Source organism: Festucalex cinctus, chromosome 4 (genome assembly GCF_051991245.1).
Source record: "Festucalex cinctus isolate MCC-2025b chromosome 4, RoL_Fcin_1.0, whole genome shotgun sequence".
NCBI lineage: Eukaryota > Metazoa > Chordata > Actinopteri > Syngnathiformes > Syngnathidae > Festucalex > Festucalex cinctus.
This window is the reverse complement of record NC_135414.1, coordinates 17,098,786-17,118,079: the sequence shown is the minus strand read 5'-3', so window position 1 is coordinate 17,118,079 and position 19,294 is coordinate 17,098,786. Positions and strand designations below refer to the sequence as shown.

Genomic DNA, 19,294 nt, shown 5'->3' with positions numbered 1-19,294 from the left:
ATCGCTGCCGGCAGCCGAAAGAATGCTCTCATCTCTCTTTGAGCCATTAGAGCATCCATTGGTCGCGCACAAGTTCACCATAGCATTGGTCGCTGATTTATCAACTGTTTGACCTATTTTCTAGCTCACACTGTTTTCTAATTCACTCGCATTGACGCCCTGTCCCCCACCGCTAGGGGCGCACTTCAACGTGACGTCACACTGGAAGGGTCTTTTCACACTGACTGCGGAATGGACGCAGTGCGTTTTCCGTACAGACGCCGCAAGAATAGAAAACTTTTGAGTCTGTGTGTTAATTCACACCAGCTGCAGTGTGGAACGGATGCGGCGCTATGGAAGGTTTCCGTTCTATTTTTTCTCAGATTCCGCATGCGGATTTTCATGACTCTGAAGAAATTACATGAGCCGGACAGGAAGTCGGGCGTCGGCATCAAGGTATTCCGGTATATTATATTATAAAATAAAACCGTTTGCGAACTCATTTTTTGGGGAGGGAAGCTAGCTAAAATAGAATGACATAAATCTGACATTTAAAATGCATTTTGTCATGTTTAATTTATTCTGAGCTCGTTTTTTTTTTTTTTTTGTCTTTTGACAAAATAAAGTTATTTTTACATGACAAAATAACACTATTTAAACCCATGGTAGAAGAGACATGGTAGAAGTCCCAGAAATAAAGCATACGGCAAGCGTGGCTATTGTTACAAATAGGACTCTATATACATGGCTGTTAGCATGTGAACTCAACTCTCCAGCGTGAACACCCATGATCTTGTGGTCTGGGGGGTGCAGATTTCCGGACATGGACAGCTCACGTGGTGTGAATTGCCAATTCGTGCGGATGTCGTACGGAAAACACTCCGCGTCCGTTCCGCACTAAGTGTGAATTGGGCTTTACGAGCATTTTTAATCTGAAAGCTACATGGCCCTCCAATTACATTGTCTAGGGAAAAAATTGTATTCCCTTCAAGTCTGTTTTTATTCCTTCGACTCTCAGCCGCTGTGAAGCCTTTAGAACCTTTAGAGTCTGGGTGTTCCGGGATCGTTGTTGGTTAAGAGAGATTATCCCTAGTCCTTCATGGCTAAGCCGAGCCTACTATTACAGTGCTTTGTCATTGTGAAATCACATCTTCCCAGACACGCACGACGGGCCGCACCCTCACATACACACACAAACCCTCAGGGATGCAGGGCATATGTACGTTTCAGCAGACGGAAGGGTGCTCATTACCTGCAGGGCCCGGAGCCTGGCAGAGCCCCTTCATTGTCAAATACAAACATACACACATTGGTACGCCTCAAGGCAAATAGAGCGTCGGGATGTGTGACTCTGTAATAATGATTAAAAGATTTCATCACTCGGAGCAATAGCCTTCGCAGGACCTCGCTAATTACAGTTCAGGGTGAATTATAAAAGCCACTGAAACTACAAAATAGGCCACATGGTTCACAACGAATATAAAATAGATATATGTATATTTTTTTTTTATGTAGTTACATAGCTATTGGATAAATCCTGCAGAGATGAACTCATACACTGCCATGTACGTTTATATTCATCAATTGGAATACAACCATTTAAAGAGGGTCTCACCCAGTTCAATTAAATTCATGGAAGCATCAGCCTGTGATGTATTTCTCACAGTGGTGTACGGTGCAGTCAGGGCCTTCATAGCCTTATCGACTGGCCTAAACACCATCTGGCACTGACTTACATTTACAATTTAAATATACGGTTTCTACAGCAGCCAAGGCAAACCGCTTCTTCTTCCTTGGCGACCGTTCCATTTTTTTGTAGTTGAATACAACGAATAATACAGTACAATATACTGTATGTGGATCCCTTAAAACATTGTTTCCCGACACGAACGTGAACATGTTTTCTGTTGGAGTATGTTTATACAAAATTGTGCGAAGGTCAATTGCCTGGTGCGCCACGCTGAGTCACCAACTGAATTTCGAATTTGACGACTTGGCGATTAAGTTCTGCCACCACGAGTGAAAATGTAAATGATGCCTTTTGTCTTTTTGTGCATTTTTCTGAATAGTTGGTTAAAAGGGGAACTACTTCATCTCAACACCTCAGTCACGATAACAAGTAACACTGTCAGTGTTCGCAGTGGCTCTTTTACATGAGAAACGCCCCTCCAAAACAGACTCATTTTAGGTAGCTGATGGTGAAGAGTATGTTGTAATTCTTGCTCCTTGGTCCAATAACACGGGTGCAAATTATTTTATATTGTGAAATAAATGTGACCGCAGAATATAATCTGTTCCATGGAAACATTTCCAGACACCAACTCATACAACGAGATGATGACAAATTCATGACTCCTGGGGTTTTATATAGTATATGAACTAATGCACAGGCTCATTCATTCCTGTGTTTAACTATTAATGCCTATTCATCACTCTGTCGTTATGACTTTGTGTTCTGCTCACTTGATGGACATTCAACTATATTCGTATATTCATATTCACTTTCTACACCAAGTGATTGATATGTGAGTTTTACACCAACCTATATTTCAGAGCACATATTTGCTAAATTTAGATTCATTGCTTTCATATACTGTACCGATATATTTACACAAGATAGGATTCCCGCTAATTCAGTCATTGTGAATAAAATACTATTTCCTTGACACCTTATGTTATTTTCTATGTAAATAAAGTGACAACACTGCTAGTTCACAAGGAAATTCACAAGAAACAACAGCATGGCTTGTTATGACATTGCTGTGTAGTCTGTATTAGTGTTCAGGCTGATTGCACAACATGACCACATTCCCCTTCATCAACACTCTGGGTATCACATATTATGCCGCAATGAAACCGCATTATTTGTCATGTAACACACTACAATGAATAACGGTCGTAGCACTAAAGTCCTAACTATTTGGGGATACTAATTGGGTTACACTAATAGTTTAGTGCGACCTTATTTTTATTCAAGGTTTGTTTAGGTAACATTAGTAAAAAAAAAAAAAAAAAAAAAATCATTTCTTGTGCCTCAACTTGAGGTAGCTTAACAACCTCGTTTCCTGCTCGCTATACCAGCTCTGTGCCAGATTGTCACCTGAGTTACAGAACTCTCCAGCCCAATTTTTAGAACATGAACCTGAATCTGTTTGGACTAACCTGATCTCTACTGATGGATAGATGAGGCCTTACGAAGCGTTACAGCACATAGTGCAAACTGTATTGGTACTGTGTCACTGTTACTCAATACAGACATAGGCTTATTTGACTGCAGACCTCCTCTCCCTCCTGGCCACTCACAAAGTACTTTCTGTGTATCCACCTATCTGCCATTAGTCTCTCCTCCAGCCCACCTGCTTGCCTCAGCCGGTATTTTAGTGGCTCATCAAGGTCTCATCCAATATACACCTGTGAGTAAACCTCTTTTGGACGCTCATTAAGATGTCATCACACAGACTCATTTGGGTCCCACTGCCTATGAGGGATTCTCCTAACATTCTCTGCACAATGAAAAGTGTTTAAATTCTCTGGTTTTGCTCTACTGCCCATACTGATATTCTGAAAGCTTTTGTTTCCGTCAAATTGGCATTTGATAGTTCTAATTGTATAACAGATTAAACAGATTTTTTTTTCAGTCAACATTTTAACTCAGTTGTGGATCTAAAGTCAGGTCATCATATTAATAGGCACCACTATATTAATAGTTTATACTGTAAATATACAGTAAACTATAATCCCAAAACACAATGTTATTTTAAACTCACATTATAATTTCCTTAAAAAAATAAATGTCTTGCAGATATGATTTTGAAAAACTAATAACCGTTTTATTAGCCACTCCGCACTGCAAAGAACATACACTTACATAGCGATCACAAAACCCAGGCTAAACTTGTCTCCTCGCCTGACATACAAGTCGAGATAATGCTATAATGCTCGTGATTCAAATTCGTTCACATCTAGTATTACTTTCCTATTTAACCAGGGCTTTGGTGCTATCTTGTGGCAAATTAGAGTGTTACAGAAAGTGCAGAAAGGGGTAAAACAAAATGTTAATAAGTAAATGTGTAAAAAGCAAACCGCAGATAGAAGTTTACTGAACTCTCACCATATGGAACTTTTTTAGTGCCCTAGAAGAAAAAGATTGGAATGATTGCCCTTGCAGGAAAGTGCGCCAATCAGATTATACTGCACTGTTGTCAGTGCTCTCCTCTTTTTTTGTCTCGGTTAGCAGGAACATTGGACATTGCCTGGATCTGACACCGGCTAACAACATAAAGTTAGCTCACCCTGCTTTTGTGCCAGAGCAAATTAATTCTCCCTGCAGATCAATGGTCTCATGCCCTATACACATTGGCACATAGAGCCGCTTTGCAAGCAGGCTGCTGCATCAGCTGCCTCGTTTTCCGCCACTGTAGCATCCTCGAAATGACCTTGTTTATCAATCAGATAAGCACGCTGAGGCCAAACGAAACAGCAACAACCTCTTGTGTGTTTCCCTGTTGTTTTCTCCGTATGGATGCAAACAAAAAAGGTGGCCTTGCTCCCCTCCACACTGTCCAGATCAATAGCAAAGAGATGTCACGCTGAGCGGATAAGCTGTCTCTCGCTTCCCGTTCCTGGCTGAACACTGTCTCTTTATGTCGCTAAGGCTGTCTAGTCCGGGGAGATTGGAAGACGGTGGCTGGAAGGAAATGGAAGAGTCAGGCGACAGGGTGACGGAGGAGAGACGATGGCACGAAAAGAAGGGAAGAGATGAATGCCAAGATGTTGCGCAACAACCTCTACTCTTTCCAGCAGGCCCAATTATTATTCAGGGTGAAAACCCATCAGCAATGATCCGATAGCTTTGGCTGAACGAATAAAGCATACCAGGAGCACAAACCCACATACCGCATAATTTATGGATAACAGCCTTCTTACATCAGCTGATAATGTACACCAATAATTCCATTGTTCCAAATTAATGCACACACCCTTAGATTATACAAGCATAGTAACCAGGCATGGTCATATGCGCTGTAAACAACGTGAATTTAAACAAATTTATTTGGTGATTCCTTTGATGATAGGGATGTTGCTGAGGAACTGGGGGGAAATGAAGAGAAAGAAGTGTTAACTTCGTAACATTTTAATTCAACTTGCAAACAAGAAGGATGAATCAATGTGAAGAAAACAACAAAATGGGCAATTTTAATTTATTTTAATTACATGTTCCCCCATGTGTGGACTAAGGACATTGATGTGTTATGTATATTAATACTCCATTCGTAAAGAAGTGATAGCAGAGCTCTAATTGATGCCTTCAACCACTTGAATTCCCGTGTTGACCAAATTACTTTTATTCCAACTCCAATGTCCCTTGAATGTTTATGTGCACTTTTCTCACGGAGACTGCCAAACCGTTTTAAAAATAAGCTTCTTTCAGCCCAAAATTATTCTTACCCTGGCCACACTTTGAGTTAAAGAGACAGCTTGTTGTTTGCCCAGCCTAAAAAGTCTCATTAAAATGTTTGATTCCAGGTCTAATTGTGCCACCTCATGTTATTTATGATGTACATTAACTTACATTTACTCCATATTAAAAAAAAAATAAAAAAAAATGGAATGGCAGAGGTTCAGTTGCTGCCTTGATCCACAGTTTCATTCATAATTCCAATGCCACTTGACAGCTTTTATGCACGTTTCTCACAGCAAAAGCCAAGCTTTAAAAAAAAAAAAAAAAAAAGACTCAGCCCAAAATTATTCATGTCCTAGCCACATTTTGAGTTAAAGACTTGTTTGTTTGTTTGTTCGTCAGTCAGCCGTAAATCGACGCTATAGACGCCTGCCAAAACTGCAGTGAGAATCAGCGTTATGGAAACGGGAAGTAAAGCTCAAATATGAAGACGAGCACAGGACTTAGAGTATTTCCAGGCATGTTGTCTAAATGGGAGTCTTTTGTTTGTTGGTTTGTTTTGTAGAGTGAAATTGGTAGCCTCTGCTTACTTTGCCCTGTCACATTTATGAACATAAAACGTCAATTCAGCTCATTTCTATTAATAAAAAAAGAAAAAAAAAAGACAAAGTTGGTAGCAAACTTTGCAAACACAAAGTGAACATAAAAATTTAACTCAAAAACATACATCAATGCTGAGGTTTCCTTTGTGAGGCATCATTTGTCTTTTGCCATAACTCGTATTTTCTTTGCTTTGGAGTAATAAAGATCTACAGCCAGACACAAAGGGATTAAAAAAAAAAAAAAAAAAAAGAATTTTATCCAAATGAAAACACATTTGTCAGCTCTCAAGCATATTTTTTCCAATAAGGATGCTGAACAAGCAGCATCAGCAGAATTGGCCCCACATTCTGATACCACACATTCCAAGATGGACAGCACTGCTCTGTATGGAGCCTGGAAATGATACAAACTAATACATTTTTTAATCCGCCATGCATGTGAAAAGTGGCACTTGTGGTGGTCTTTAAACTAAATTAACTCAGCATGTGTGATTATTTTATTGCTAAATTTAGTTTTAAAATAGGCATGGATCTGTGTTCATTTGTGACGATATTCTAATTGTGAGCAAAAATATTTCAGTAGGCCAATCACGGTATCATGTCATTAAAATTACAGCCCTATTTTTTTTTTATTTTTTTTTAATATTTGGGGAAATAAAAACAACATCTATTATAGTTTTAAACTAAATCTAGAATTTACAACGACCTGTTTTAATTCTCATTAGCATGTCACAGTACAATTGGTGAGCTATTTTTAGAACAGACCCATGGGCTACTCATGTTGTCCTTGGGTCCAACTAGTGCACACACAACAAAAAAGAAAAACATGGCACTATGTTTTTCTTTCCTTTTTTTTTTAAGAACAATGCACATCAAAAAGATCATATAAGTGTAACTGTGTCTCTTTTGTCTAACCTCCCTCGGTCCCCACCCCAACTCCTCCTGCGTGCTTAACTGCTTACCCCTTTCGCCTCACTGGCAAACAAGGAGAAAAAAAAAGAAGTCAATTGGAGTCAATTAAATTCAAAGAGGCAGCTTGTTTACTCAACTCTGCAAGGAACCAATCATATTGTGCGGGTATTGAAACCTTGACTTTTTCAAACCATGCTCAACCGTCAAACCGGTATTAGCCGCAGCCTAGTTTCAATACATCACATCATGTCATATAAATTCATAGATGCTGAAGACGGGACAGGATTTCTGGAAAGTCTATGTAAATATTTGCATGTGGACGTAAAACCAAAACACAGAAAATAACTTTTCTAAATATCTCAGTATAATCACAGCACGGCTCCATTTTCAGCGGGACACATTAATAGGTTACTTCGAATGGGCAGAACTAAATCCAAGGCATGCCTGAAAATAATTGACCACACCCGCATGACCTAATAAACCAATCAAGACGCAAGACGTCATGTCTGCGACGGCACGTGCGTTTTGATGCGGACAAACGAAAGCAATCCAGCTCCCGGTGGTGCATTGCGTGGTTGTCCAAAGCCAAGAAGGAAAAAAAATGGCATCCTGTGGTGCGTATTTTCTTTTGTTTTTGAGCAAAATTGCATGTTGAGGGAGAGAAGATACCGTTCACTAAAAATTTTAAAGCCCCTTTAGTTGCTTTGAAGAGAAACATCGGTGTCCTGAGAAATCCAAAGGAAGAACTGACAACGTTGCCATTACAGTGCCATTATCTTGCCCGAACAATGTCAGAAAGGGGCAATGGGCGGGGGGGCGGGTGCCACGGTAAAGGTCAATTGTAACAAAACCTATCAATTATCTCGCAAGAAGATCCAGAAGGGAAAAAAGAACGTTTATGATTGGACACACACACACCAATCAACTTATATTGTACACAACCAGCGTCAAAATACAGTAAGTGTGCATTTCCAATGAAAATAATGCTAATTTCTGATGGAGACTATCAAATAAGTATTCATTTAAAAATAAGCCTATTATTGTGTTTTTTGTAGAGTAGTTAGAACACATTGCCCAGTGTGACACTGTGGTCAAATGATGTAATGGTGTTGATGTAACGGGTCTGTGTGTGATGACTACGCGTGTTTCTACATGGTTCACTCATGAACGGCGTGTGATCTCTATCCCAGGTGTTATATAATTTGATGAAGCACAGCGTAGGCTACTTCATGGGCTTAGTGTCAAAACGTAAATATCTGGGTAACAGATTCATTCCATTATTTTCAGTGGCCAAATGAAATATTCCACCAGCATCCCAGAATAAATTATGATCAACCTTAGATGCTCTCCTGTAACTCTTCGGGAGGGGGGGAATAAAACCAAGGCCAACAAAGCCACAAACATTTAAAATCAACATTACTGCCACAGACCTAACAAAAGTTATGACTTCCACTTGTACAATCTGCCCTCAAATGTACTTTCCTTCAAGAAATGAGGTCCACTCCAAAATCAGGAACAGCACCCAGCTGTCATAATGCCTTTTTTTGTCATAAATCAGTGTGCATCAAGTGCTTTTAAAATACAGGGGAGCGAATCGGCAAGAACCGCGCATAAAGTCTGCTCTTGAGTGCTTTTCTTACAATTGTGACTCGGGAGAGAAGTAGCCTTTGCTTGGCGGCTTCACCTCTGCATGATGTGGAGAGTTAAAAGGCTGTCATCTGGCCTTAGGACCACTTCAAACAACCCAAAGCAGTGTGAGCTGCAGCACAAGTGACAGATACACACGGGGGGGTCAATGACTTCAATGTGCGTGCGTGTGTATGAGCGGACTTGGTACATGCGTTTGTTGCAAAGGTGCACGTGTACTTGCTCGTTGATATGTATGTGTGTTTGCGTGTATGTGTGCACGTAGGGTTAGAGAAGGCCTATTAAAAAGCTGCCTGAGGAGAAGGCTTTCAGCAGGGAATCTATGGGGGGCAGAGAGGATGGAAGGGCCATTGTGTGTCACAGTCCCATCCTGAGAGCTGGAATTAAAGTCTTTCTCCTCTACTCAGCTGGAAGATTCTGTACCACCGCCGACCCCGTGTTCAATTAGAGCGGCCCTAGAGAAGGAGGAGCGGGACCGACACCAGCTACGAGGATGACTGACGAGACAAGTGAGAAAAATAAGAATCATTGAAGGAAAAGGGGAAAATGTAGGGATGGGAATTTGACTATCGCACCTTAGTTGCGCATGGGACAAGCGCAACGGAAAACAGGTGCATGAACGTACGATTTTTAGAGGAACAGCAACATGAAAAATCAACATTTTGGAGCTTTTAGCCGTGTTACAATGCTAATTCCTCACCAAAAACATGACGGAAGTGGTGTTTTCCTCCATTCGCCCCTCTCTGACAAATTCTAGGTTATTCTGCTCTCCAAGCACCAACCTGAGAAAACGAGCGAGTGCTCAATTTATGACATCCTAATGTGCGGACCCACCCCCGCACCGCCTCTGAGGACTAAACGCACGCCCACTTTCACTGAGACCTCCAAGGGACAAAAGTAGTCACATTTGCAATGCCGAAGTGCAATGACAATTGGCTCTTAAAATCCTTCGGTGTAAACTACAAGCAAAACATTTGCACTGTTGAACTTACCTGAGTGAATAAGTACAGTGGTTAGTGTGCTTGCTCTGTAAACAGCGAGTCACTGGTTCAAAACCAGCCTAGGTTTATTTTTTTTATTTTTTCCTCCTTTCCTCTCTCATCTTCTCTCTCCTCCAGTCCTCCTCCACGATTTTGTGCGGCAAGGAGCCGTTTTGTTTCAAATGTTTATTGAAGAATTGGCATGTGTCAAGTTGCGTGGCATACTCAGAGGAGTGCTCAAACGCAGAGCTACAACAGCTGACTGCACTACAGTCTGCTCGCCGGGGGCGTGTCAATCACACGGGGAGAGGCGGGGTTTTACTGAAACGGGTGTTTTACGTCGCGTTACAAATCTAACCAGCAAAACACGTAATATTTTATAAAAATTACATCGCCAAGGTGTCAAAGGTAAGATTTAATCATATGCCTATAGTTAATTTTTGGAAGTTTAAAATACCGTGGTGGAATCCCTTTAATCAAACCCTACTGGATTACGAAAGTAGCATCTCAATATTTGTGTGCATGTTGTGGATGATAAACGATGAGGAATAACAAAACCTTTCACAGTGCTTTTTCACCTTTCAAGTCAATTACCTTCCACTCTTTCAACACTTTCCACTCACATCAACAACACAAGAGGTGGAGGTGATGGGGGCATGTTGTGTCTTTGTGAAGGTGATGGTCCAATCAAATTAAGTAAACAAACATTAGTGGACGATAATGAACAAGAGCATGACTAATTTCGGTAGTTGTTTCCAACCCGACACCTTCGCAAACCAAAAGCAACATCAATATTTACCAAAGGGAATGAGTGCGACAAAGCACATTTATCAGTAATTGGATCACGAAATGGATTTGTAGGCCGGCTGTCGTCTCACCTTCACATGTTCTGTCCGTTTGGGCTTCATTATGTCAGAAAGGTGGATTTGGAATAGAAAGTAAACAAGTTATCAGGCCCAATTGAGGAACAACCCGTGCGGCCTTACAGTTAATGCTATTAAGGACTGCTGGTAACATTGTTTGAGTTAGGTGCGTGTTTTTGTGTGACTCACAAATAAAGCTACTTTCGTAATGGATTTTCCCTTATATCTTAACAGTGCACGGTACTTGAATGGAAAAATGGCCTGTCAAGGGACATCACAAGAACACTCTTAAAACTGCTTGATCAAAAATAACCCAAATGAGGTCAAATAAATGGTTGAGGATTTTACCCAGCATGATGGGTCATGATTTTGACCCAACAAGGCGTAAAAATTAGCTACACGGATGAGTTAAATCTACCAAGAAATGGGTAACTTATATAACTGTGACCCAAAATAATATATTATATAATATTCTTTTACCAGCATTTTCTAAGAAGAAGAATGAACATTCCTCTGTCATTTGTCACCATAAGTCATTCTTAAGTGTAGTTTGGCGGGAGGGGGGGGCATTAGATTTAGTTCAACTTCAGTAACCTACCAAACTGTCAAAAATCGTGACCTGCTATAAGCACTTCAGTCAGCCCAATACAATCCCAATCTGCTGGGTCAAAAACAAAGTGGAAACCCCCCCCCCTCAGAATGTCATGTTTAGACTAGTGAGGTCACATATAATAGATTATAGTCAAGAAATGTTCAAGGTTGACTTCCCCTTGAACCAAATCTTGGATAAAAGTAACCCAATCTGCTCAAAATCCACACCTACCCAGCGAATGGGTTAGGAAAACAACCCAGCATTTCTCAGCATGCATAATAATGCGCGCTAGGCCGTGCTGACCATGACTATATTTGGGCTTTCCCTCTGCCGTCTGCAGTGTGCCACCTGATTAGTTGGATCATTCATTTGTGACAGGCTCATTTCAACCCCCATACAACACGTTCACATCAACAAATACGACTGTAAGGGCAAGGCAACATAAACCAGAGGCAGATGATGTGTTGGCCAAATCACAAGGAAAACATCCCATCAGAGCCTGCAGTTACCGGTCTCACATATCACATCACATGAGCAGTCATGCACACTGGCTCATTTATCGTCAGCCACTGACACACACATGCACATTATAGATGAATCCCTGAGGGAAAGGTTTTCCATAATACACTATGCAAAACGAGCACACATGCTGTATGTTCTCCAAGAGGGAACATTGACAAATAAGGAATTACGAAAACAAGAAATCAATGCAACTGTAGGGAAATAGTGCGACTGGAAACGTTGCTGAACAATATTATCCCTGGCCTTCTGGGATCTGAACTAAGCAATGAAACACTATGCAGATCCACGACTACTTTTTCAATATGTGTGCGTGTGTGTGTGTGTGGCTCGAAAGAAAAGCCTTGCGTGTGTATTCATGCATGTAGTCGAAAAGGAGTGTGTCCTTCTCCTCCCGCTGTGCTGTGACATCTTTCCAATCTCGTATTCCACGCTGCTCCTCTGTGATCAAGCTGCTGTCACAAGCGGGCTTTCGCCGCTGATTAAGTTGAACTTGCCGTGCAGAAACGGCGAGGCACCGTTGTGTTCAGGGGCAGTAAATTACTTTTATTCACGCAGGAGGGTCAAGAGAGGGAGGGAAATGTGTTTGTGTGGGTGTTCATCACTGCTGCTGTGTGTGGTCAAACCGAGATGCTATCACTTTCTTCTAAGCACCTGGTGGGGATTACTTTTGCTCTAATAGCTCATGGAAACATCGCTTTAGAAGAGATGAGGTTAAATGATTTGTTGGGAAACACCTCACTGACTTGTTTGTAGACAAATAAGCAGTTTTCCACAAGCAAAGTGCCAAACGTTCCCTCTTAAGAAATGAGTCCTTGTTTTATGTGACAAAAGGGAAGATTGGTAAGAAAACAGTGCAAGAATTAAAGGATGCTGGTCATCATCTGAGGTTTAGTATTTGCAGGATTACACTTTTCAGTATGGTGGATTATTGTACAGTTAACCCCGCTATGTATATTATCCCGTCACATTATCTGCGAATGTCATGCTAACATATATAGCGCTTGTGCACTTGTGGGAGTATCTTTGGCTTTTTTTTTTTTTTTTAACCTCTTTCTTCCACATCAGCGTCTCCCTTTCTTTTCCATCCACCTTTAAGCAGTAATGGTAAGTACAGAATCTTTTTTTATTTTATTTTATTTTAATGTATTTTAGTTGTTTTTTTTATGCAAATTATTTTTATGTAAATATTGACTCGAAAAGGGGAAATTCGACTTAAGTTAAAATTCCGGTTACATTGCTAGCGTAGGAACGGAATGCCAACGTTAGCATCACGCTATCAAACGTTTGTTATATGTGTGTTTCAACATTTTGGTGTTTATATATACAATATATACCATTTCCAGCAACATGGTTAATATTTTATCTATAATTAATTTAGTAACTTCATTATTTTTCATTTACAATGAATAAATTTAAAAAAAATACCAAAAAAAACAAAAACGTTGCCACTTGCTGTCGATTGAAAATGACATTACAGGTGCACAGGAAACAGGTAACGGCCCACCTGTTTCTAAGCCGTGATTGGTCGTTAGCTGATCCCTCAGCACATGTGATGTCATTTTCAGTTGATGGCAAAATGTGTTTTAAAGGGATTAATTGTAAATGAAAAATAATGAAGTTATCAAATTATAGACAAAATATTCACTTCTTCCTGCTGAAAGTGGCTAAAATGAGTCAATTATCCCTTTTTTCCGTTTAAATATATTTAATACATTTTTATATGTACTCTCTATATTGTGACTGGGTCTTGAACAAATCCCCTCATGATACACTGTACTTTAATTTCCTAACATGACCTGAAGTCTAAAATACACAAATTAAGCTTAAGTAAAAGGTGTGTGGAATAAGTGCTATTTTCCCAGTGGCATCCTATTCTCACCTCAACCACAAATCCCAAAACAGTCTGGAGCTTTCAGAAAACCACGTCTGCAGTTTAAGGTTGGTGTAAAAAACAAAACTCTTGCCAAGTGATTCCGTCTTTCTGTCTGTCTGTGTGTTGTGTCGCAATCCCTTGCTCCTAGGCCAAGTTCCTCTTTGTTTTCTTCGTATCAAATGGGGTTAACCCCACCTGAAGCCAGAGTCCTATCTATTTCATAGCTCCATATCTCCCTCCCTCCCTCGCAAAGGCCTCTGCTCAGTCACATACACCGGCTCTCCTCTATGCCCAGACAAAAGGAGCCTCCATTGGGATGTAACTCAGGCCTGCACATATAGAAAGTGGAGACAAAGCCTGCTATTCTACACTAATAACAACACCTTTTGTTCTCTCCCACAAAGGGGATACACAGTTAGCATTGACAAGCAATTTGTGACAGCTCTGGGACACCTAAGGCTCGTCAATATTTTTCAAATCCAAACCACCTATTTCCACATTTTATCTTTTTTACTTGTGGTAAACGTTTACAAATACATACACACACAACTTGAATTTGGGTTGTAAAATTAATCGAAATTAAATTATAATTTTAATTATTACTCCAAAATTACAAAATCAGCATGTCTTAATATTTTTAAATGTTTAAACATATTATTGTTTTGTAATTGTTTGAATAATCCTGATTTCAATTATTACCAAAATAATCATTATTATTATTATTTTTCCATAATCGAGCAATCCCACTTTGAATGTTTGGTGATTTTTAGACTTTTATAAGGCAATATACTGTACAAGATGTAGTATGTACTATGCTATACAAGATGACCACCCTCTGAACATGGGCTGCACTATAAATTAACATCAAATACCTGTGGGATCAATATAATTCTAAATATAATAATTTTGAATATAGCTGTCTAGGCTACCACAAATACATCTCTACAACAAAACAAACTTGTTGCAAACTTGTATCAACATACAATAAGTGTCTTGTTGTGCATGTCATTCATTAGGTTCCAAATGGAGTGCTGCTGTCTATGTAGATAGTAGCCAATGAAAAGATAATATTGACATGACATTCAAGTCCGTCGTTAGAGTACTGTATGTAAAGTTGTGACCACAACTTTACATTTTAGAACATAATTGCATCTCCATGTCCTTTTCGTCAACTCTCACTGTAGATAAGCCGCGTCCTAGCAGTGACCCTCGTTGGTGTACAGTAATTAGGACAAACCTCCATGTGACATTTATTAGGAAGCAAATGGCAGCCACAGCTTGTGGACAAACGGCGGCCCTGACAGATGGTCACTGCGACTGAGTGACTTTCGGGGACCTTGTTCGGCACAATGACACGGAGACAACAACCCGAAGCGAAGCTTCTGTTGTGTCACACTCACATTAGATGCAAACCAGCCATGCACATGCCTGGAAAACGAGTCATGGAGAAATTCAATGCGACACGGGGGCCCCGAGCCCATTTGCTGCTAACACTGCAGGGCTCTCATACCACTTACCGCTACGTATATTCATTTAGTTTCGGCCACCCCTCTTACCTGTTCTCTCCGTTAGAAGGAAACAGTAAAAACCTCAGGGTGTTTTTTGGATTGCTTTTTTTTTTTTTTTTTTTTTTGCCTACCCTTTGTCCTGCAAACTCTTTGCAATTAAGCAAATGGGTCATTTATTAATGACGGCCGGAGGCAACAGGACACACCAGGAGTTAATAAGCCTAGAAAGATGGCCTGCTTGGAAAACTACTACACATGCTGTGTATCTGCAAAGTATTAACAACTTTTTCCACATTTTGCTAATGGACAGGCTTATTCGAAATTGGAGTAAATTCATTCTATATTTTTTTCAAATCATCCTTCTCCACTGAAATGAATAGAAATATTATTTTAAAAATTCTGGCCTCCCCCCCAAAAAAAACCTACTACAGTATTATCCTTGATTTAAAATAAAATAGACAGTAACATCAGAATTAAATAGAATGTAAAGAGTTTTAAGATTTGTGCATGATAATTTGATGCTTCAATGACCATTGACAACATGCTACTATTTCTGGTGTGCCATGGCCACCAGGTGGCGGTAATATACATCATGTTGTTTTCGCAGAAAAGATAAGAACATAATAAAGAACAAACGCCTGTGAGTATTATTATATTGTCTCTACATGTATTGAAATTACACCAACTATTGCAAAAATGAAGCTAATTTTGTTACCCTATCGTGTTTTGCATTATATGTTAGAATTAAATTAGCAGACTTTCACAAGTTACATATTTTTAAAATGCATAACTCAAATTCGAGTTTGCAACACAAGAAAAAAAATGGGCTGAGCTGTCTTGAAAAACTCGTAATTCATGTCACTCATAAGGAACTACAAGTGACTTTTGAAAAAGACGCCCTTTGTGACTTGAATAACATGACAGGCAACAGTAGGGGCTTGATCATTGATTGGAGATGTCAAAGTGTGCTGAGAGGCACTTTTTTCTTGGGTTACGGCCATGCCTCGGACCATCAACATTCAGAGCGAGGGACCGGGATATTTTTTCTCTAGAATATGATTGTACGAAACTCAATCTTGAAGACAGAAGAGTGCTGACATACAATTTTGATGAAACAGAAACAAACAGCTTTGTTGAAGGGGAAACCCGCACAGGAGTCCAATAACCTGGATTTATATTGGGGAAAATTGCTTTGATGGGTACAAGGCTGCGCCGAGACAGCTGTTTACACCATAATAAGACCAAAGTTAAAGTCAGAGATTTTCTAAAACACACCATATTTTACTAATTAAGATACAGTATTAAATTGTCATATTCAACATGAACCAAAAATAAACACATCATATAATCACATTATGGAGCACAATTTTATTGGGATTAATCACCAATAATGAATGTATCAACATATTCTTGTATAATGATCATGATTGTTATTATTGTTATTCCTGCAAATAATATTAGCATTGCTAAATACCTACAACATTACTATTTGGGAAGCATTTTGACATGATATTGAGCCAATTGCGCCATACTGCAGAAGTTCACATTTCAAGCCATGCGACTTTTGATGCATGTTAAAAGTGTGTTAACTCTATCTGTCCACTAGATAGCAGCATTAATCATTGTGGCCCATTGGATTCTGTTAACCATAAAGTCAATATGCAAAAATGTAATAAAAGACAAGAGGCTATTTTTGATTTTTGACTGTGGAAGAGTATTTTCTTCCTATGATCCCTCTGAAAAAAATAAATATTTAAATTAATTCATTTCAAATGTATTAATTACTCTAAATATATAATAATTATGTATTTAATTGGATTTTAATAAGGATGCTACTTTTTACTGTTAATGTATCCACTGGAACCATACTCTATGCTGTCCTAACACATTTGTCTCAATTTAATAAAAAATAAATAAAAATAAAGTGTCCTTGAACTGAACACTGGAGAGGAGAAATCACCAAAATTTCCAAAATATCTGCATAACAGTACACAACTGTACCACTGCAAACTTCAACCAATTAAATTGTTACCGTCATGAAAGTGTCGATCAAAATTGCAGATTACTTTGTAAAGGAATAATTTGAACAAAGCTCTTGTATTTGATCTGAATAGTCAGCACAGGTGTACCTAAGTTGTCTGTCTTAATTAATTATTTATCGCAATCCTTTAAGTCCCCTTTTAACGTGTCCACAAGGGGGCGCATATTCCTCATACAAATGGCAATGATGTACATGTCAGAAAACTAAGCATTTTGCTAATTTTTACTTTTTGCTCTCCAGAAATGTCATCCCTATTTCACACATACCAGAAAATGCCACTTTATGGAAGTTTAAACCTCGTGAGTCAATATTTGCAAAGAAATTAAGTATTAAATTAATAATTATGCCACAGTACAAGCTATATTTTGCTTCGTCAATGAAACACACACAATGAGGGAGTAGGTTGTGCTAGTTGAGCTAATCATTTGAAGGGGGGAAAAAGGAAACAATGTTTGATGTTGCACGTAATCACTAAATGGATTCATTTGTTTCTTGCTGCACTTTTGTAATTCAATTTTCCTCCTTCATTAGGATAATTACTCAGGCAGTCTGGGCCATGAGCGCCTCCAACAAGACCAACTGCAGTAATTTCATTCTAAAGACCTCCTTCACTGAGCTGAGGCCGCACACAGCAAGCAGCAGACGGAAGGGTGCATTTCAGTGAAAATATGATGTAGTCTCGGGTTGGTCGGGGTGAAGAAAACAGCAGTTGAAGTCATAATTGAAGTTCCAGTCCAGGGAAATTATGTCAGAGGATGTAATGTTCTCTGAGGTGATGGAAACATAGCTTCTACTCGAAAGGGACTCAATCAGTGTGTACTCAGAACATAATGACAGCAGAGTACTGCTCCAGGATAGCATCATTTATGTTGTTGTTTTTTTTGTGATTAAAAGAAAACAAGACCACAGCAAGGTGTAATAATAGAAGAAAATTGCTTGTGTGCAAACAGTACAATCCAATCCAAGTGAAAGCTGGTTGACTGAGAGCAGCTGTTGTCCAGCAGATGGTGGTAAAGGACAAGCAATCAGGAGAAGCACTCAGCAGGTACTGTACATTGTCTCCTCGCTTAAATAATATCCACGATGCTGATTTTCTTATCCGCATGCTATTGTCTGAAGTCAAGTCAAATGACTCTTGCTTTATTCCACGTTTTGATCCCTATCTGGAATTGAAGGTCAAACGCATTTTCAAGTGTACAGCCACAGACTGTATAGTATGCCGTTAAATGAAAACCCTCTGAGTCAATTTTCACAGTAACAACTGCAATAAATCAAGAGGAGTGCCACCAGTGAGCAGAGTGTGCCTCTAAACTCGGGCTTGCCAGACGTTCTCAGCCGGCCTAGTTAGATCAGTATTGATTCTCTGTCTCAGTGTGATGCCGCAATAACATTTGACCTGTGAATGCTGAGATCACAGCGTTGGCCTGAAATCAAGAGCACGCTGGAAGCTGAAGCAGCCGAGCACTTTTACACAACGGCCTTCTTATCTCAATGGGATATGACGTACGGTACACCTGGACATCAACCACACGTTCATTCACTTCATTAGGTGCACCTGCACATGCCTGATCAAACCCAAAGTCATTTAGAATCAAGAATTCTGCCTTTACAAAACAGTAAGGTTAGCTTTGAGTGAAACAGAAAACTGAACAATGTGTTTATAAATACAATTGTAGTTTGAAGTGGTGTCAAACTGTACAATGCTAGTGGATTTGTCTAATATACATGAATTATTTTTTTTTTTTTTTTTTCTACCGCTTTTAAACTGGCACAAGAATATTGTGTGTGTGAGTCAACACTGTCATTCAGTGTTAACCAGAGGTGGGCAGTTATATGTTACATTTACTGAGGTAATTTTTGGTTTAAAAAAAAAAAATTTAAATAAAAAAATGTCAGATTAGTGTTAGTGCAACATTTTTTAGTAGTGTATTTTTGTTAAGAAGAAACGCTACTTATACTGTGTTACATTGAGCTACATTCCATTTGCTACTTTTATTTTTAGCCATTTATTATTATGCAATCTATTTGTTTTGGTTTGCCAGGAAAAAAAATATATATATATAGCTACGGCCGAATCGATTTTTAAATATTTTTGATGGAAATACTCAACAAAACATCTTACTTACAGTTAGGGTTCACACTTTAAGCATGGAGGAATGTTATATTAATGGAACATTAAGCCTTAATATTTTATTTCAATGATGTTCAAACATGAAACAGATTGCAACCTGTTTGTTAAATACAGTTCACAGTTAAAAGACTTAAGTCTCAGATAAATTAATATATTTTCATACAAATCTTACAGTGTACATGTACAAGTTTACTGACTACTATTTTCTAAATTTGAATAAAAAAAAATAAAAAATCACAATAA

The 19,294-nt window shown here is 39.1% G+C and overlaps 1 long non-coding RNA gene across 2 annotated transcripts in view; it reads right to left on the bottom strand.

Moving 5' to 3' along the window:
- LOC144017622 (uncharacterized) overlaps window positions 1-19,294 on the bottom strand; it is a 200,358-nt gene that overhangs the window by 174,372 nt on the left and 6,692 nt on the right. The gene's annotated exons all lie outside the window — the stretch shown is intronic.